At 42.2% G+C, this 21,806-nt stretch overlaps 1 pseudogene; it reads right to left on the bottom strand.

The window, feature by feature from the left end:
• Positions 1-8,319: 8,319 nt before the first annotated feature.
• LOC112235850 overlaps positions 8,320-21,806 on the bottom strand; it is a 21,709-nt pseudogene continuing 8,222 nt past the window's right edge.

The following is a 21,806-nucleotide window of genomic DNA, read 5'->3' as shown; positions in this document are numbered from 1 at the left end:
ATCTAATATGTGGTGAAAAATGTTTTCCATAACCAAAAATATTGTATTTTCAGCGGTTTGAAGCTGGTGTACAAAACCGAAAGTAAAGGAACAAAAACTAAACACTGGAAGGATAGAAATAGAGCACATAGAACAGATCTACCGCTTCTTAGACTTGCTTTCAATGAGAATGACAGATCTATAACTCACATTTCTAAGTGAATTTGGTGGGGTTGCCAAAAACATGACATATTGCATATTTAATACCTACGGCACGCTTACATTTTCATATGGGTGGCTCCAGTGGTAATTGAACTCTTGATCCTGACTTTGCAAGCTTATTATATACAGTTGAAATCGGAAGTTTACATACACCTTAGCCAAATACATTTAAACTCAGTTTTTCACAATTCCTGACATTTAATCCTTGTAAAAATTCCCTGTTTTAGGTCAGTTAGGATCACCATTTTATTTTAAGAATGTGAAATGTCAGAATAATTTATTTCAGCTTTTATTTCATTCATCACAGTCCCAGTGAGTCATAAGTTTACATACACTCAATTAGTATTTGGTATTATTACCTTTAAATTGTCTAACTTGGGTCAAACGTTTTGGGTAGCCTTCCACAAGCTTCCCACAATGAGTTGGGTGAATTTTGGCCCATTCCTCCTGACAGAGCTGGTGTCACTGAGTCAGGTTGTCACGCCCTGACCTTAGAGATACGTTTTATTTCTCTATTTGGTTAGGTCAGGGTGTGATGTGGGGTGGGCATTCTATGTTTTGTTTTCTATGTTTTGTCCGGGTATGGTTCTCAATCAGGGACAGCTGTCTATCGTTGTCTCTGATTTGGAATCATATTTAGGTAGCCCTTTTCCCCTCCTTTGAGTGTGGGTAGTGAACTTTGTTTGTGGCACTTAGCCCTGTAAGCGTCACGGTTGTTGCTTTCGTTTGTTGGTGACATTTTAAAATAAAATGTACGCACTTTGGTCTACATCCAATGACACATGCGTTACACAGATTTGTAGGCCTCCTTGCTCCCACACGCTTTTTCAGTTCTGCCCACAAATTTTCTATAGGATTGAGGTCAGGGCTTTGTGATGGCCACTCCAATACCTTGACTTTGTTGCCCTTAAGCGATTTTGCCACAACTTTGGAAGTATGATTGGGGTCATTGTCCATTTGGAAGGTCCATTTGTCTTGAGATGTTGCTCCAATATATCCACATCACTTTCTTCCTCATGATGCCATCTATTTTGTGAAGTGCACCGGTCCCTCCTGCAGCAAAGCACCCCCACAACATGATGCCTCCGCCACTGTGCTTCACGGTTGGGATGGTGTTCCCTTTTTCCTCCAAACATAACAATGGTCATTATGGCCAAACAGTTCTATTCTGTCTCTAGGAGACAGAACATGTCTCCTTCCTGAGCGGTATGACGGCTGCGTGGTCCCATGGTGTTTATACTTGCGTACTATTGTTTGTACAGATGAACGTGGTACCTTCAGGCGTTTGGAAATTTCTCCCAAGGATGAACCAGACTTGTGGAGGTCTACAATTTGTTTTCTGAGGTCTTGGCTGATTTCTTTAGATTTTCCCATGATGTCAAGCAAAGAGGCACTGAGTTTGAAGGTAGGCCTTGAAATACATCCACGTGTATACCTCCAATTGACTCAAATGATGTCAATTAGCCTATCAGAAGCTTCTAAAGTCATGACATCCTTTTCTGGAATTTTCCAAGCTGTTTAAAAGCTCAGTCAACATAGTGTATGTAAACTTCTGACCTACTGGAATTGTGATACAGTTAAATAATCTGTCTGTAAACAAATGTTGGAAAAATGACTTGTGTCATGCACAAAGTAGATGTCCTAACCGACTTGCCAAAACCTATAGTTTGTGAACAAGAAATTTGTGGAGTGTTTGAAAAACGAGTTTTAATGACTCCAACCTAAGTGTATGTAAACTTCCGACTTCAACTGTTTATATATGATACTTGTATCTTATATTGTTTCATTTCACCATTACATCTGAGTTCCATTGACATAATAATGTGTTTTACAAGGAAGCACTGGCCAAGAGGCAGCTCCACAAATGTTCATAGAAATTAAATGCATTGACAAGACAACAATCAGAAGCCCTGTTTAAACCTGCCATTAACATGTGTCATTCGTCCTGATTTTGTCTTGATCTTGTCTGTTTACATTTTATAAGATCAGATTACAATACGTCTTTTAACCGTCCACTTCTGGGCACAATCGGAGTGTTGACTAGATCAGGACAAAGCTTGCTTGTTAGCACCAAGTATAAACAGGGCTAGAGGCTGAACAATGGGGCACATGGGTTGGTAGGATCTATTGAAAAGCCATATTCTTATACAGCGTAGGACAAGAGGAATTAATTGACACATCTTTCATTAAAATCAGTTCACGATTTTAAATCAATTCTCTGATCCCAGGTATTGATTCTTAAATAGATTCTTAGTAATGTTAGCTAGCGCTGTACATGCACCAAAACTCTGGTATTATTTAAAAATAATTAGCGGACATTTTTTCAGCGCTTCTATTGCCATGACTAATCATAACTATTTTTCTCATGGCTCTCTCGTCTCTCTGCAGCAGACATATATCATGAGCAATATGTTTGGAACATCAAATCCCAATAAAATCTCAGTATCAAATCGTGATACATACAGTATGTAATCGCAATATGCATTGACTTGTGACTTAAGTATCATCTACTGTATCTTGCCTATGCTGCTCTGTACCATCACTCATTCATATATCTTTATGTACATATTCTTTATCCCCTTACACTGTGTATAAGACAGTAGTTTTTTGGAATTGTTAGTTAGATTACTTGTTCGTTATTACTGCATTGTCGGAACTAGAAGCACAAGCATTTCGCTACACTCGCATTAACATCTGCTAACCATGTGTATGTGACAAATAAAATTTGATTTGATTTGATTTTAAGTATTGTGATAACATTGAATCGTGAGGAAATTGTGCCAATTCCCAGGCCTAATTATCATTTTTCCAAAGAAACACATCTCACGTCACATCGCTTTTTGAACAGATGCTTGACTCAGGTAGAATCAGGTGTTCCTATAAAAGAGACTATTTCTTTAGCTGTTTTTTAAACAGGGAAGTCGAATTGAGACAGACTTTTCTTCTGCAACATACTGTACATTAGAAGAAATTAGTGGCACAATTATAACAGAGTATAACAAACTACATGTGAACAGGGCCTCCTTTCTCAGAGTTTAGTAGTTAAGATAGAGTCAAGATGTTAATGCCTGGCCTGTTCTATGTTTAGCAGAGATCTTCTGTGGAAAAAGTGTCGTGGAAGGTCAACAAAAAGTAAAAAAAGAACCATCTTATGATGAATCTTTAGTAGCCAAGCTGTTTCCCAGAGCCTTTTTTTTTGTCTCATTTAAACCTTTCCACATCTACAAGTGATCCAGACTACCTCATAGAGCAGCCAAAGTGCATCTTAGATACTTTTTTGTTTGTTGCCCTTCCACGACACTTTTTCCACAGAAGATCTCCGCTAAACATAGAATCAAGATGTTTATGCCTGGCCTGTTCTGTCTGACTGTGACGATCTATAACTTCAGAATTTTAAATTGACTACACATACAAAGTTGATAAAACATTTGCAATTGTTACAAACAAGTAGTGGCGATTTTAGCATGTAAATCCAGTGGTGGAAAAAGTACCCAATGGTCATACTTGAGTAGAAGTAAAGATACCTTAATAGAAAACGACTCAAGTAAAAGTGAAAGTCAACCAGTAAAATACTACTTGAGTAAAAGTCAAAGTATTTGGTTTTTAATATACTTAAGTATTGAAAGCCAATGGAATTCCTCAAATGTACTTAAGTATCAAAAGTAACACGTATAAACCATTTCAAATTCCTTACATTAAGCAAACCAGACGGCACAATTCTCTTTTTTTAATTTTATTGACGGACAGCCAGGGGGACACTCCAACATTCAAACATAATGTCCAAACGAAGCATTTGTGTTTAGTGAGTCTGCCAGATCAGAGGCAGTAGGGATGACCAGGGATGTTCTCTTGATAAGTGTGTAAATTTGTCAATTTTCCTGTCAAAATGTAACGACTACTTTTGGGTGTCAGTGAAAATGCATGGACTAAAAAGTACCTTATTTTCTTTAGCAATGTAGTGAAGTCAAAGTAAAAGTTGGCAAAAATATGAATAGTAAAGCAGAGTACAGATACCCCAAAACAACTTAAGGAGTACTTTAAAGTATTTTTGCTTAAGGACTTTACACCACTGTGTAAATCATGGTGGGGCAAACTACCCACACTTGTGGCCAGCAAAGCCACTACACAACACTAAACAATACATGACTTGTACTATAACAGTGACAAACGGTGCCCACAAACTGTTAGGGCCTTCAACAGCAGAGTCCCAACACCTTACCACTGCTACACCTGGCTTTCAGCAGAGTCCCAACACCTTACCACTGCTACACCTGGCTTTCAGCAGAGTCCCAACACCTTACCACTGCTACACCTGGCTTTCAGCAGAGTCCCAACACCTTACCACTGCTACACCTGGCTTTCAGCAGAGTCCCAACACCTTACCACTGCTACACCTGGCTTTCAGCAGAGTCCCAACACCTTACCACTGCTACACCTGGCTTTCAGCGGAGTACCAACACCTTACCACTGCTACACCTGGCTTTCAGCGGAGTCTTGTCTGGCAGCCTAATTTAATGCCTCAGCTGATAAAAAAAAAACATAGCTGATATGGCTGACTTGCTAAAACAAATGTGGTTTCTACTGAAAATTGAGATGTACAAACTATGGCATAAGGGGATGACGAGAGGATAAGAGGCAAACCGTAAGACAACTGAGAACTCTGGGGGAAAAAAACAAGGTCAAATCATGATGACGTCAGTGATCTTCAGGTCGGAGGTCTAGAAAGAGGCCAGAGTTCCTGACTTGGAATTATAACGTCAGTGATCTGACGGGGCGGCAGTGTAGCTTAGTGGTTAGAGCGTTGGACTAGTAACCGGAAGGTTGCAAGTTTAAACCCCCGAGCTGACAAGGTACAAATCTGTCGTTCTGCCCTTGAACAGGCAGTTAACCCACTGTTCCTAGGCCGTCATTGAAAATAAGAATTTGTTCTTAACTGACTTGCCTAGTTAAATAAAGGTAAAATAAAATAAAATATAAAAAAGAGGCCAGAGTTCCTGACTTGGAATTATAACGTCAGTGATCTTCTGGTCGGAGCTCTAGAAAGAGGCCAGAGTTCCTGACTTGGAATTATAACGTCAGTGATCTTCAGGTCGGAGCTCTAGAAAGAGGCCAGAGTTCCTGACTTGGAATTATAACGTCAGTGATCTTCAGGTCGGAGCTCTAGAAAGAGGCCAGAGTTCCTGACTTGGAATTATAACGTCAGTGATCTTCAGGTCGGAGCTCTAGAAAGAGGCCAGAGTTCCTGACTTGGAATTCCGAGTTGGATGACCATTCGAAACGTATTTTCCTAGTCGTTTTTTTCTTCAGAGTTCCCAGTTGTCTTGAACTCACTGAAGTATGAGATTTCCCAGTTCCGAGTTTCCAGACGTTCCAGAAGTCAATCTGGATGGCAAATGTTGAATGTTTATCCTTTTAAGCTTTGGAAAAGAGATCGTTAAACCCAGACTTGGACAACAAACCCACCCCACTGATTCCTTCCAAACCACTCAGTGTTGAATAGTCGATTTCCAACTTGTCGTATAATGTTTATGGCCGATGAGCACCGATACATTTTATCTATAATTTCTCTTCATATGACAAGGATTAAAAAGTATTTGCCAGTAGATTGTCGACTTGATTCATGATGATGACTGCTAGCTTGCTAGCTAAGATTTTGTAAGTATGATGTTGACATGTCCAATCAAAGCTAAAGTAGATATAACGTGATTTGACGACGATCTGTCCAATGACCTTGAGTCTTCTTGGATGGGCAATTCTAATGTAACTCTATGGCAGCATCCAAGGGGCTTGAATTTTTGAGCTCTACCCGTAGATTTTGCGGTGACGTAGTGTCCCCATGTGTAACAGAACACTGAGCCAATCACAGCGCAACGAGAGAACATTACCAATCCCCTAAGCTCCATATTTTCCGCTGTCTGCCCCAACACCACAGAAAGCACTGAGCTAGGCTGAAACACCTGCATTTTGGAGCTGCCTTACTCAAGAAAGCAAAAAAAGAGACCATGTTTGTATGCATCTTCATTAACTGAATTATTTATTTATTTTACATTGTTTGCAAACTGAAATGTGACACGTATTAATGGCAAAATAACAAGCAAAACAGGCAACAACAACAAAATGTTTTTATTTTTTAAGCTAAACAGGTGAATGACGGGTTGCCACTGCAAACAAGTGAAAGATAACACAATGCTTCAAATGAAAACCGAGATGACTTCATTAAAAGATACATAGGATAATTGAGCCTTGAAATCATATCGAGTTATATTTTTCCACTAGGCTACTTACAGTCTGTCATTTTTGCCTCTATGTTTCATGATGTGTGACAACATGTGCCCAATCTGTGATGTATTAGCTCTATTATTGGCCAAGCATAACAAGCACCTTCAATATTGTTGTATAATTGTAATGTTAAAGGTAAGATTTTAATGGAGAAAGCTGATTCTTGAGCAGCGCTGATTTTCTTTCGATCCTATCAATATCTACAGTCTAACGCAGCCTGGTCTCATAGACTAGACGTAACACAGGAAATGTAAAAAAAAATATTATAATAAAAAATAAAAAAACGTTTTTCAAATTTACAACATATCATAAATTTAAAAAATGTGTAACATATCATACATTTTACAAATTCGTAACATATCATACAACATGGGTGATGGAAATCCACAAATTAGGACTAATACATACCATACAAAACACATCATTTTGGGCTCCCGAGGCGCAGCAGTCTAAGGTACTGCATCTCAGTGCTAGAGGTGTCACTACAGACCCTGGTTTGATTCTAGGCTGTATCACAACAGGCTGTGATTGGGAGTCCCATAGGGCCCTGCATTAGGGTTTGGCTGGGGTAGGCTATCATTGTAAGTAAGAATTTGCTCTTAACTAACTTGCCTAGTTAAATAAAGGTTAAATCAAAAATCATACTAAGTGTAGTGTATTGAATTGATCTACAGAATAATACGAAAAGCTCTGAGACCAGGTTGTCTAACGATACACTTAGTGAAAGCTGGTAGCGTACGATCATCGTATTGTTTTAAGTTAGGCTACATCGCAAGTGCGAAACGAGGCCTGGGTAATTTACCAATACCCTGAAATTCCCTGGAGTGAGCAGAGGGTGGCGGTATACCCCTACACCCGTAAATTGGGTTTAGGGATAGGCATTCAAACTGACTAGGAACATAAAGTGTATAGTAATATATCGTAGAAGCATACATGTTTTTTTCGATTAGGGCCCGGTTTCCCAAAAACATCTTAAGGGTAAATTCATCGTTAGAACGTTCGTAAAACCATATTTACATTACCGAGCGTTTCCCAAAACCGTCTTTATTAACATTGCACTTGAAATTGCTCGTAATCTAACGCCTGCCTCAAGACAACTCGTAGAACAGCTAAATTCAGCGTTAGATCACCGTTTATGAAGATGTTTATCTGTCTCTCTGTGACCACCAAAAACTTCATAGTTGAATATAAATACCTTAAAAAGTTTGCAATGTTAAAAAAAAGTGAAGCAAAATAACTGAATTATATAATAGCTAGATTATTAGGATATATATTGACATCACTTTCATGTATGTGCAATCAATAGACCTACCTAGTATTAAGCCATTAGACTCTGTCTGAGCTGTTTCAATATTCTTAGGCCTATCTATTAGGTCCATAGGCTGCTATTATCTAACCTTGCATGCTGACCAGACCGGACACGTCGCGTGCCGCGAGCGTCGCAAAATAAATTTAGAAATCCATGTTATTCAACTATTGCACACACACTGCTCGCCAAGGGCTAAAATAGAAGTCATTCCTATTTCTGACGCAGATCGCCCGGAAAGTCCTGCCTCTCCCATCTCCTCATTGGTTTATAGAAGCAGGTACCCTCGTGCCATCTCTTCATTGGTTATACCCACGTGGGTGATTGAAAGGCGAACTTTGTTGCCGGTTGTTGTGGTAATACAATGAAAGTTTAGATGCGATCACCATATAAGTTCAAAGATGAAAAAGCCTGGAAGGAGGAGAGATGACTAGAAACGATTCGGTTGTCCGTTTTATGTGTGGATTAATTGTCGGATTAGAGGTCCTTGTGCATTTCAGGTAAAATAAGAACTCAATGTTTATATCCCAGGACAAATGAGCTAGCAACAGCAAGCTAGCTAAATAGGACAAATTAACGTTAGCTAGCAAGTGCAAGCTAACTAGCTAAATAGGACAAATTAGCGTTAGCTAGCATGTGCAGGCTAAGTAGCTAAATTTCCATACATGTTTAATGCTTTTCGACCTGTCCCCAAATTAATGTCATTGGTTCAGAGTTTGTTTTGATATTTTAACCCGGGGGGGGGGGCAAAATCCATTTATGCACGATGGCGCACGCACGCAGCCGGTTTGGGTTCCGTGTAAAGGTCAATATATCAGGTCTATGGCAGCATCGCTTAACTTCCTTCTTCATGTTGAATTATTTTTAATTGTATAATATCTGTAGGCCTACTTGAATACAAAATATGCTTGGTAACATTTTCTTCTATTGATGGGGAAACTGTATTTTGTACCAAAGAAGAAGAAGACAGATGGATTTGAATAGCCAGATTTACCTGGATGGTCCAGTTGCTAAGAAACAATAAGGTCTAACAGGTCTAACAGGTCTAGCAGCTCGAGCTAAAAATCACCCTGCACAGGGACACCGTCTCCTCAACCAAAAACCCTGCATAGAGTGGCTCATTGAATGAGGTGTGGAATGTGTGCAGGTGGGTCAGTGTGTCAGAGGAGATGCTATAGAAGGTAAGAGAACCAGCCTGCCAGTCCAGATACACTCCAACTCTACTGGAGTAAGGTGCCAGTATGGTCGTGTGATTACCATTGTGCCAGGCAGTGTAACCATCACTATAGCATCCCAGACCCCAAGATATGTCATTGCTTCCAAGTAGATTGGAGTCAAAACTCATTTTTCTTTTATAGGTCACTGCCAAACGAGTTTTTTCCCCACTCCACTCTACCTCCCAGTAACAACGCCCATTCAGACCCTCTCTACACAGCACCTGTGGCCGGTCCTTAAAACTCTCCACCGATGTCACTTTTCTGTTGTCCTCAGACAGAATGAGCTGTCTGCCTGCTGTGTTTGGATCCAGTGTGAGTTCACAGGCATCTGATGGCGAAACCAACAACAAAAACACATTACATGTTACATTTGTCCAATCTAGTCAACTAACATTATTCACTGGTCTCTAGCTTCATATCACACCATAAACAACATTGGTTATTGTTTATCTATGCATAGTCACTACACCCCTACCTACATGTACAAATTACCTCAACTAACCGGTAGCCCCACACACCGACTCGGTACCGGTACACTCCTGTATATATAGCCTTTTTATTGTGTTACTTGTTGTATTTCTTTTTATTTGTTGATGTCTAACTGTAGACCAAACTCCCCTTAAGTTAATACTTTGTAGCGCCACCTTTTGCTGCGATTACAGCTGTAAGTCGCTTGGGGTATGTCTCTATCAGTTTTGCACATCGAGAGACTGACATTTTTTCCCATTCCTCCTTGCAAAACAGCTCGAGCTCAGTGAGGTTGGATGGAGAGCATTTGTGAACAGCAGTTTTCAGTTCTTTCCACAGATTCTCGATTGGATTCAGGTCTGGACTTTGACTTGGCCATTCTAACACCTGGATATGTTTATTTTTGAACCATTCCATTGTAGATTTTGCTTTATGTTTTGGATCATTGTCTTGTTGGAAGACAAATCTCTGTCCCAGTCTCAGGTCTTTTGCAGACTCCATCAGGTTTTCTTCCAGAATGGTCCTGTATTTGGCTCCATCCATCTTCCCATCAATTTTAACCATCTTCCCTGTCCCTGCTGAAGAAAAGCAGGCCCAAACCATGATGCTGCCACCACCATGTTTGACAGTGGGGATGGTGTGTTCAGGGTGATGAGCTGTGTTGCTTTTACGCCAAACATAACATTTTGCATTGTTGCCAAAAAGTTAAATTTTGGTTTCATCTGACCAGAGCACCTTCTTCCACATGTTTGGTGTGTCTCCCAGGTGGCTTGTGGCAAACTTTAAACAACACTTTTTATGGATATCTTTAAGAAATGGCTTTCTTCTTGCCACTCTTCCATAACGGCCAGATTTGTGCAATATACGACTGATTGTTGTCCTATGGACAGAGTCTCCCACCTCAGCTGTAGATTTCTGCAGTTCATCCAGAGTGATCATGGGCCTCTTGGCTGCATCTCTGATCAGTCTTCTCCTTGTATGAGCTGAAAGTTTAGAGGGACGGCCAGGTCTTAGTAGATTTGCAGTGGCCTGATACTCCTTCCATTTCAATATTATCGCTTGCACAGTGCTCCTTGGGATGTTTAAAGCTTGGGAAATCTTTTTGTATCCAAATCCGGCTTTAAACTTCTTCACAACAGTATCTCGGACCTGCCTGGTGTGTTCCTTGTTCTTCATGATGCTCTCTGCGCTTTTAACGGACCTCTGAGACTATCACAGTGCAGGTGCATTTATACGGAGACTTGATTACACACAGGTGGATTGTATTTATCATCATTAGTCATTTAGGTCAACATTGGATCATTCAGAGATCCTCACTGAACTTCTGGAGAGAGTTTGCTGCACTGAAAGTAAAGGGGCTGAATAATTTTGCACGCCCAATTTTTCAGTTTTTGATTTGTTAAAAAAGTTTGAAATATCCAATAAATGTCGTTCCACTTCATGATTGTGTCCCACTTGTTGTTGATTCTTCACAAAAAAATATAGTTTTATATCTTTATGTTTGAAGCCTGAAATGTGGCAAAAGGTCGCAAAGTTCAAGGGGGCCGAATACTTTCGCAAGGCACTGTACATTGACCCGCCTTATGTTTTTACACTGCTGCTACTCGCTGTTTATTATCTATACATTGTCACTTTACAAATTACCTCGACTAACCTGCACCGCCGCACATTGACACGGTACCGGTACCCTCTGTATATAACCTCCACATTGACTCTGTACCGGTACCCCCTGTATATAACCTCCACATTGACTCTGTACCGGTACACCCTGTATATAGCCTCCACATTGACTCTGTACCGGTACCCCCTGTATATAACCTCCACATTGACTCTGTACCGGTACCCAATGTATATAACCTCCACATTGACTCTGTACCGGTACCCCCTGTATATAACCTCCACATTGACTCTGTACCGGTACCCCCTGTATATAGCCTCCACATTGACTCTGTACCGGTATCCCCTGTATATAGCCTCCACATTGACTCTGTACCGGTACCCCCTGTATATAACCTCCACATTGACTCTGTACCGGTACCCCTGTATATAACCTCCACATTGACTCTGTACCGGTACCCCTGTATATAGCCTCCACATTGACTCTGTACCAGTACCCCTGTATATAGCCTCCACATTGACTCTGTACCGGTACCCCCTGTATATAGCCTCCACATTGACTCTGTACCAGTACCCCTGTATATAGCCTCCACATTGACTCTGTACCGGTACCCCCTGTATATAGACTCCACATTGACTCTGTACCGGTACCCCCTGTATATAACCTCCACATTGACTCTGTACCGGTACCCCTGTATATAACCTCCACATTGACTCTTTACCGGTACCCCCTGTATATAGCCTCCACATTGACTCTGTACCGGTACCCCCTGTATATAACCTCCACATTGACTCTGTACTGGTACCCCCTGTATATAACCTCCACATTGACTCTGTACCGGTACCCCCTGTATATAGTCTCCACATTGACTCTGTACTGGTACCCCCTGTAAAGAGCCTCTTTATTGTTAGGTAAATGTGTTTTGATTGATTTGATTTTTTAAAACTTTAGTTTATTTAGTAAATATTTTATTAACTCTATTTATTTGAACTGCATTGTTGGTTAAGGGCTTGTAAGTAATAATTTCACTGTAAGGTCTACTACACCTGTTGTATTCAGCATTTCACTGGAAGGTCTACTACACCTGTTGTATTCAGCATTTCACTGTAAGGTCTACTACACCTGTTGTATTCAGCATTTCACTGTAAGGTCTAATACACCTGTTGTATTCAGCATTTCACTGGAAGGTCTACTACACCTGTTGTATTCAGCATTTCACTGTAAGGTCTACTACACCTGTTGTATTCAGCATTTCACTGTAAGGTCTAATACACCTGTTGTATTCAGCATTTCACTGGAAGGTCTACTACACCTGTTGTATTCAGCATTTCACTCTAAGGTCTACTACACCTGTTGTATTCAGCATTTCACTGTAAGGTCTACTACACCTGTTGTATTCAGCATTTCACTGTAAGGTCTAATACACCTGTTGTATTCAGCATTTCACTGTAAGGTCTACTTCACCTGTTGTATTCAGCATTTCACTGTAAGGTCTACTACACCTGTTGTATTTGGCACATGTGACAAATAACATTTGATTTGACTTTTGATTTGAAAACCAGGTGTGTTGAATTTAGGCAATCACTAAACTGATCAATTAGCTCAGTTGTTCAGGTGTGGTGCCTAGTTGGAACAAAACCCTGCAAACTTACGGCACTCCATTGGCTGCATTCCAAACACTTAACAGACACACCCTCAGCCCTCAAATTTAAGCGGACACTTTCGATGACGTATCACGACGTCTGACGAGTTTACACTTGCAGGCAAAGGGGCGAGGAAGGAAGGAATGAATTTGAAATGGACCGCCCTTGCCCTGAAATTCGTCACTCGTTCGTCCCGCGATTATTGTTTTTTCAGCCGCTGGTAGCTTGTGGGTGCTTTATATGCCCTACAGTCAATTATGATTGCATGTCTACTTATTTTAACTGTATAATTATTAATATACGCATGCTGTATGATAGCTAGCAAATTAATGAGCTATCTAACGTTAGCCTGCCTAGCTGGAACTTCTGAAGAATTTCCAAAAGCTAACCAAAGAAAAATATAATTAATTTTACGAAACGTGTTTGTGCATTAGTGGCACAATTTCTAACTTATTTCCATTTGTTTTTACGTACACTTGTATGTTGACTCCATATTGACGTTGAGGTTTTGGTGAACTTTTCTTAGCGGATGTACAATCACCGCGAATTGAATTATGGAGTGTTTCAGGCCCTGAAGTGAACAGAATTGTGCACTCGTAAACTCCATTAAAAAGGAAGGCAGAAGGACTTGCATTGCAAACTTCTCTTGCTTGGCTAATCATTTGGACCGATGACAAATATGGCCTTGGGGATTCCCCCAAGGGTAAGTGGATGAGGGTGTCTTTAATGAGTTTGACATGCAGCCTAGGAACAGGGTTGCCAAGCCCTGCCCTAGAGTCTAGGAAGAAACGCAGGTCACTATATGGAACTTGAATCAGAACTTTGCATCAGAGCCTCCACAGCCCTGTTTCAGCTCAATACATTGTTTAACTTAAGCATTCATCACTTACATTTTTTAAGCCCTGATTGTAACCGGCGCTCTTCACCATTGTCCAAACTGTAAAAGATGATGTAAAAAAAAAAAAAAAAGGATTAAAAAATAGATAATGATTCATATATATCAGACTTACACACATGAAGTGTTGGGATTAGTTACTCGTTACATTTAACAATATTACAGACAATATTACTGGAAGGTAACACATTATATTACTAGTTACATTACGTTGAGTTACTTTCACAAAAAGAAGGGAAAAAATCAATATCTCACTGTTTGTTTGACTGTTGGGAGGAACAAGGCGAGCCGTGCCCACTCTACCAAAGATAGGCTACTTACTAACTCAGGTTTGATCACTAGTTCCTCCTTCCATCTGATAGGCTGTTTACTAACTCAGGTTTGATCACTAGTGTCTCCTTCAATCTGATAGGCTGTTTACTAACTCAGGTTTGATCACTAGTGTCTCCTTCAATCTGATAGGCTGCTTACTAACTCAGGTTTGACACACAGGAACACACTCACATGCATACAGACATGCAGGAACACACTCACATGCAGGCAGACACACAGGAACACACTCACATGCATGCAGAGACACAGGAACACACTCACATGCAGGCAGACACAGGAACACACTTACATGCATGCAGAGACACTGGAACACACTCACATGCATGCAGACACACAGGAACACACTCACATGCAGGCAGACACAGGAACACACTTACATGCATGCAGACACAGGAACACACTCACATGCATGCAGGAACACACTTACATGCATGCAGGAACACACTCACATGCAGGCAGACACACGAACACACTCACATGCAGGCAGACACACGAACACACTCACATGCAGGCAGACACACAGGAACACACTCGCATGCAGACAGGAACAAACTCACATGCATGCAGGAACACACTCGCATGCAGGCAGACAATACTGATAGAGGCAAACACTCAAAATACTTGAGTTTCTCCAGTCCTGCAGAGAACAGCTTCAGTGCTGAGTCTTCTGGGTGATTGTAGCTTAGGTCCAGCTCTCTTAGATGTGAGGGGTTTGACTTCAGAGCTGAGGCCAGAGAAGCACAGCCTACCTCTGTGACCAGGCAGCCTGACAGCCTGCAGAGAGTTGATCATCATTTCTACACGTAAGCATTTTCACATTACACACTAACATTATTTTATACACGGACTGCTAAAATCTTAAGTGGCAGCTATCTTTTCATTCTTTTTGCCAGATAAACAACTGCAATGAAAACATGGTTGTTGTTTTTTTTACAAAAGAGAATAAGTGGTTTATTGCACATGGATTTGAGTTAATACATCTCTTCATATAACGAACATGACAAGGAAGCCTACAAAATACAGACTGGGAGCCGTGAATACTCAGTTCTCATGCCCAAATATATTAGGCTGGTACACACTAAGAAAAGAGGGTTCCTCAAGGGTTCTTTGGGAAGTGTGATGGTTCTATGTGGAACCATAATGACTCGCAGAAGTCGTTGAGACCTTTAATGGTTCTTTGGGAAATGTGATGGTTCTATGTGGAACCATAATGACTCAGAGAACCCTTTGAGACCTTTAATGGTTCTTTGGGAAATGTGGGACCTTTAATGGTTCTTTGGGAAATGTGAGACCTTTAATGGTTCTTTGGGAAATGTGATGGTTCTATGTGGAACCATAATGACTCAGAGAACCCTTTGAGACCTTTAATGGTTCTTTGGGAAATGTGGGACCTTTAATGGTTCTTTGCGATTCACAAAAGGGTCCCTTTCCTCTTTGAGTGATGATTCAAATGTAGGGGTGGTGGCCCATTCTAATATTTTGGGGGCGTGGTTTGCAAACACAGCTCTTTTTGTGTACCCGTGAGAGTGTTTACCAGTATATCTCATGTTGTGTTAGGCCATCACATGACAGTGGCCTGTGACGGTGTCTTGGGATAGCGTCATATACTGTATGTCCTTCTGTCAATTGAGAACGGTTGAGTAACTCAGTAGTTCATAATGATCTCCTCAGAGACTCCCTGCTGTTACAGAACTAACAAACCTGATTCAACCTTTTTAAAATGTATATAATATGGATAGCCAGAATTTAAAAAATATATATGTGTGGTTCTTCAATAGGATCTATGTCTATAGAACCATTCTCCATAAAGGTTTGATAAAGAACCATAGAAAGGGAACCCTTTTTTTGGGTGATTAGGAAAGGGTTCCTTATAGGTTCCATGTAGAACCTTATTAGCATGGTTCTTTATAGAACATTCATAAAAGGTTCTATGAAGAACCAAAACGGGATCCACTATGGCAACAAGCCAAATAACACTTTTTTTTTTGGCACAGAAGCGTTTGTGTTTAGTGTGTATCAGCCTACAGTATAGTGGAACTATAATAAGTACATGTTGACCTCAGTGTCTCCAGTTGACAGTGTGGACTCTCCAGTCCAGCAGAGAGCAGCTTCACTCCTGAATCCTGCAAGTCATTGTTACTCAGGTCCAGCACCCTCAGTTGGGAGGAGTTTGAGCTGAGAGTCGAGGCCAAAGAAGCACAGCAGCTGTCTGTGAGGTTACATCCATTCAGCCTAAATGGAAAGTAGAAATAGGAAATGTTCACAATTGTGTGCGTGCCATGTTATTTGATTTAAAAAGAAACAGTAATGATGTTTTATTGTGGTGTAAATATAAACATTATTTCAGATGTTTACGTTTTTAATATCCATGTACTTACAGTGCTGTTCTGGAGGCTTTGACCACTGGCAGCAGCCTAACAAGACCTTCCTCTGATCTGGAGTATTTCTTCAGGTCAAACACTTCCAGCTTCTCTTCTGAAGTCAGCAACACAAAGACCAGAGCTGACCAATGAGCAGATGAGAGGCTGGCTTCTGAGAGACTTCCTGATCTCAGGTAGCTTTGGATCTCCTCCACTAAAGAATGGTCATCCAACTCATTCAGACAGTGGAAAAGATTGATGCATCTCTCTGAGGTGGGCTTGTCCCTGATCTTTGCCTTGATGTACTTGACAATCATTTCATTGGTCTGTGAGCTGCTACTTGTCTGTGTCAGTAGGCCTCGTAGGAGAGTCTGATTGGACTTCAATGAGAGGCCCAGAAGGAAGCGGAGGAACAGGTCCAGGTGTCCACTCTCACTCTCTAAAGCCTTGTCCACTGCACTCCTTGCCAGGTCGATTAGACGGTTATCAATAGACAGGGTCCGCAGCTTGGCAGAGGTTGATTGCGGATTGGCCATTAGATTCACGTTGTTGTTGACGACTGAGAGGAACACATACACAGCAGCCATGAACTCCTGGATGCTCAGATGAACAAAGCAGTATACCTTCTCCTGGTACAGCCCATTCTCCTCTCTGAAGATCTGTGTGCACAGTCCTGAATACACTGATGCCTCTCTGACATCAATACCACATTTTTTCAGGTCTTCCTCATAGAAAATCAGATTGCCTATCTCCAACTGTTGGAAAGCCAGTTTCCCCAGTGACATAATGCTCTCTTTATCCCAGTGTTGATCGATCTGCTCTTTCCCTTCAAACTTCACCAGTGTCTGTTTGGACTGAAATATGAGGAAATACATGTGCATCTCAGTCAGAGTCTTGGGCATCACTCTTTTTTCTGTCTTCATTATGTTCTCAAAAAACTGTAGCAGAAATCAAACAGAAGACAGGTATGTGGCACATAATGTGGATGCTCCTTTGATATCTTGATATGTGAGATGATTCTGCTGACCAAATTCTCATCACTGATTCTCTTCCTGAAGTACTCCTCCTTCTGTGGATCATTGAACCCTCGTACCTCTGTCACCTGGTCAATACACCCCGGAGGGATCTGATTGGCTGCTGCAGGTCGGGAGGTTATCCAGAGGAAAGCGGAGGGAAACAGATTCCCCTTGATGAGATTTGTCAGCAGCACGTCCACTGAGGTAGACTCTGTGACATCAAAACAGATCTTGTTGTTCTTGAAGTCTAGAGGAAGTCGACACTCATCCAGACCATCAAGGACAAACAGAACGTTGTACTTGTCATAGTTAGAGATTCCTGATTCTTTGGTTTCCATGACAAAGCGATGAAGAAGTTCCATCATGCTGTGGTTTCTCTCCTTCATCAAATTCATCTCCCGAAAAGAAAGTGGAAATATGAATTGAAGCTCCTGGTTTGCTTTCCCTTCAGCCCAGTCCAGAATGAACTTCTGCACAGAGACTGTTTTTCCAATGCCAGCGACTCCCGTCGTCAGCACAGTTCTGATAGATTTATCTTGTCCAGGTAAGGGCTGAAAGATGTCATTGCATTTTATTGGTGTCTCATGTGTTGCTGGTCTCCTGGATGCTGCCTCAATCTGTGTCATCTCATTTTCATTATTTACTCCTCCACTTCTACCCTCTGTGATATAGAGGTCTGTATAGATCTTACTGAGAAGTCTGGAGTTTCCTTGTTTCGCTATTCCCTCCAATACACATTCAAACTTATTTTTCAGGTGAGATTTTAGCTTACGTTGGCTCTTCATGGCAGGTGTATCTAAAAAAACAATGCAGAGGAATGATGATCAGAGGATGATCGCTCCCGGTAACCCTTTTTTACATTAATTCATATTTAATTGATTTTTTTTTTATTAAAAAAAAAATGTACTGCCATTTTGTATCAGCTTTTTGCTCTTTGACTGCTTTTTGAGAATTATTGATGAATTAGTCATCTTGAATGAAACAAGCTTGGGGACTGTTTGGATTTTAAATGATTAGAATGCCACATTGGTAAACTATCTGTATGGGGCGGCAGGGTAGCCTAGTGGTTAGAGTGTAGAGGTGGTAGGTAGCCTAGTGGTTAGAGTGTAGAGGGGGCAGGGTAGCCTAGTGGTTAGAGTGTAGAGGCGGCAGTGTAGCCTAGTGGTTAGAGGTAGAGGAGGCAGGGTAGCCTAGTGGTTAGCCTAGTGGTTAGAGTGTAGAGGAGGCAGGGTAGCCTAGTGGTTAGAGTGTAGAGGAGGCAGGGTAGCCTAGTGGTTAGAGTGTGGAGGTGGCAGGTTAGCCTAGTGGTTAGAGTGTAGAGGTGGTAGGTAGCCTAGTGGTTAGAGTGTAGAGGTGGTAGGTAGCCTAGTGGTTAGCCTAGTGGTTAGAGTGTAGAGGTGGTAGGTAGCCTAGTGGTTAGCCTCGTGGTTAGAGTGTAGAGGGGGCAGGCAGGGTTAGCCTGTAGTGGTTAGAGTGTAGAGGAGGCAGGGTAGCCTAGTGGTTAGAGTGTAGAGGAGGCAGGGTAGCCTAGTGGTTAGAGTGTGGAGGTGGCAGGGTTAGCCTAGTGGTTAGAGTGTAGAGGAGGCAGGGTTAGCCTAGTGGTTAGAGTGTAGAGGAGGCAGGGTAGCCTAGTGGTTATAGTGTAGAGGTGGTGGTAGGTAGCCTAGTGGTTAGAGTGTAGAGGTGGCAGGGTAGCCTAGTGGTTAGAGTGTAGAGGTGGAAGGTAGCCTAGTGGTTAGAGTGTAGAGGTGGCAGGGTAGCCTAGTGGTTATAGTGTAGAGGTGGTAGGTAGCCTAGTGGTTAGAGTGTAGAGGTGGCAGGGTAGCCTAGTGGTTAGAGTGTAGAGGAGGCAGGGTAGCCTAGTGGTTAGAGTGTGGAGGTGGCAGGTTAGCCTAGTGGTTAAAGGTGCCTAGTGGTTAGGAGGCAGGGTAGCCTAGTGGTTAGAGTGTGGAGGTGGCAGGGTAGCCTAGGGTTAGGCAGGGTTAGCCTAGTGGTTAGAGTGTAGAGGAGGCAGGGTAGCCTAGTGGTTATAGTGTAGAGGTGGTAGGTAGCCTAGTGGTTAGAGTGTAGAGGTGGCAGGGTAGCCTAGTGGTTAGAGTGTAGAGGTGGAAGGTAGCCTAGTGGTTAGAGTGTAGAGGTGGCAGGGTAGCCTAGTGGTTAGAGTGTAGAGGTGGCAGGTAGCCTAGTGGTTAGAGTGTAGAGGTGGTAGGTAGCCTAGTGGTTATAGTGTAGGGGTGGCAGGTAGCCTAGTGGTTAAAGTGTAGAGGGTTAGGCAGGGTAGCCTAGTGGTTATAGTGTAGAGGAGGCAGGGTAGCCTAGTGGTTAGAGTGTAGAGGTGGCAGGGTAGCCTAGTGGTTAGAGTGTAGAGGGGGCAGGGTAGCCTAGTGGTTAGAGTGTAGAGGCGGCAGGGTAGCCTAGTGGTTAGTGTAGAGGTGGCAGGTAGCCTAGTGGTTAGAGTGTAGAGGCGGCAGGTAGCCTAGTGGTTAGAGTGTAGAGGCGGCAGGTAGCCTAGTGGTTAGAGTGTGGAGGCGGCAGGTAGCCTAGTGGTTAGAGTGTGGAGGCGGCAGGTAGCCTAGTGGTTAGAGCTTTGGACTAGTAACCGGAAGGTTGAAAGTTCAAACCCCCCACCTGACAAGGTACAAATCTGTCGTTCTGCCCCTGAACAGGCAGTTAACCCACTGTTCCTAGGCTGTCGTTCTGCCCCTGAACAGGCAGTTAACCCACTGTTCCTAGGCTGTCGTTCTGCCCCTGAACAGGCGGTTAATCCACTGTTCCTAGGCTGTCGTTCAGCCCCCTGAACAGGCAGTTAACCCACTGTTCCTAGGCTGTCGTTCTGCCCCTGAACAAGGCAGTTAACCCACTGTTCCTAGGCTGTCGTTCTGCCCCTGAACAGGCAGTTAACCCTCTGTTCCTAGGCTGTCGTTCAGCCCCTGAACAGGCAGTTAACCCACTGTTCCTAGGCTGTCGTTCAGCCCCTGAACAGGCAGTTAACCCACTGTTCCTAGGCTGTCGTTCTGCCCCTGAACAGGCAGTGAACCCAGTGTTCCTAGGCTGTCGTTATGCCCCTGAACAAGGCAGTTAACCCACTGTTCCTAGGCTGTCGTTCTGCCCCTGAACAAGGCAGTTAACCCACTGTTCCTAGGCTGTCGTTCTGCCCCCTGAACAAGGCAGTTAACCCACTGTTCCTAGGCTGTCGTTCAGCCCCTGAACAGGCAGTTAACCCACTGTTCCTAGGCTGTCATTCAGCCCCCTGAACAGGCAGTTAACCCACTGTTCCTAGGCTGTCGTTCAGCCCCCTGAACAGGCAGTTAACCCACTGTTCCTAGGCTGTCGTTCAGCCCCCTGAACAGGCAGTGAACCCAGTGTTCCTAGGCTGTCGTTATGCCCCTGAACAAGGCAGTTAACCCACTGTTCCTAGGCTGTCGTTCAGCCCCTGAACAGGCAGTTAACCCACTGTTCCTAGGCTGTCGTTCAGCCCCCTGAACAGGCAGTTAACCCACTGTTCCTAGGCTGTCGTTCTGCCCCTGAACAGGCAGTTAACCCACTGTTCCTAGGCTGTCATTGAAAATAAGAATTTGTTCTTAACTGACTTGCCTGGTTAAATAAAGGTAAAATACTCTCAGAGTAGCTTCACCAACATTGACAATTCATTGATTTGTTGTTGTTTGTACATGTATGCAAAATAAAGCTAAACTCAACTAAAACATACATGTTACTGGAGTTTTGATTTGGATCTAGGATCTCAAGATGAGAGTCTGAACACTGTTTTGAACATGTATTATATATTTAGCGTACAACTTAGATGTTTATTTTTTATTTTACCTTTATTTAACTAGGCAAGTCAGTTAAGAACGAATTCTTATTTTCAATGACGGCCTAGGAACAGTGGGTTAACTGCCTGTTCAGGGGCAGAACGACAGATTTGTACCTTGTCAGCTCGGGGGTTTGAACTTGAAACCTTCCGGTTACTAGTCCAACACTAACCACTAGGCTACCCTGCCGCCCTGGGGGGCAATTGTACAATATAATTATAAGCACCTAACTTAATGGGATTTTTTTTTAAACCAACACACTTTCTTTGGCTCGCATATCATAAATTGAGCCTTAAACTACATTTTGAGAAATGTACTTTTCTCCAGTTTGTCAGCGAGCTCCTTCTGGTTAATGTTCCTCAGGATGTACAGTGAGATGTCCAGAGCACCCTCTCGGGCAATCCTCTCCGGTTTATCCACTTCTTTATCCTCTGTCTGACTCCCGAAGAATACTGGGTGATCTGAACTCTCAGAACATAGAATCCTGTTGATATTCTTCAACTCATTCTTCACAAATGTGATGAAATTTTCTTCAAGTGACTGAACACAAAGATACATAAATTCAGATCAAAAGAATACCAATGTAATTTCAGCATATTGTAAAACTATGCTTTTATATCAAGTTTCTTTTACTGAGGTAATCGAGACCAATGTAAAA

This window comes from Oncorhynchus tshawytscha, linkage group LG02, assembly GCF_018296145.1.
Source record: "Oncorhynchus tshawytscha isolate Ot180627B linkage group LG02, Otsh_v2.0, whole genome shotgun sequence".
Taxonomy (NCBI): domain Eukaryota; kingdom Metazoa; phylum Chordata; class Actinopteri; order Salmoniformes; family Salmonidae; genus Oncorhynchus; species Oncorhynchus tshawytscha.
The sequence above is the reverse complement of the archived record's forward strand: the minus strand, read 5'-3'. Positions and strand labels throughout refer to the sequence as shown.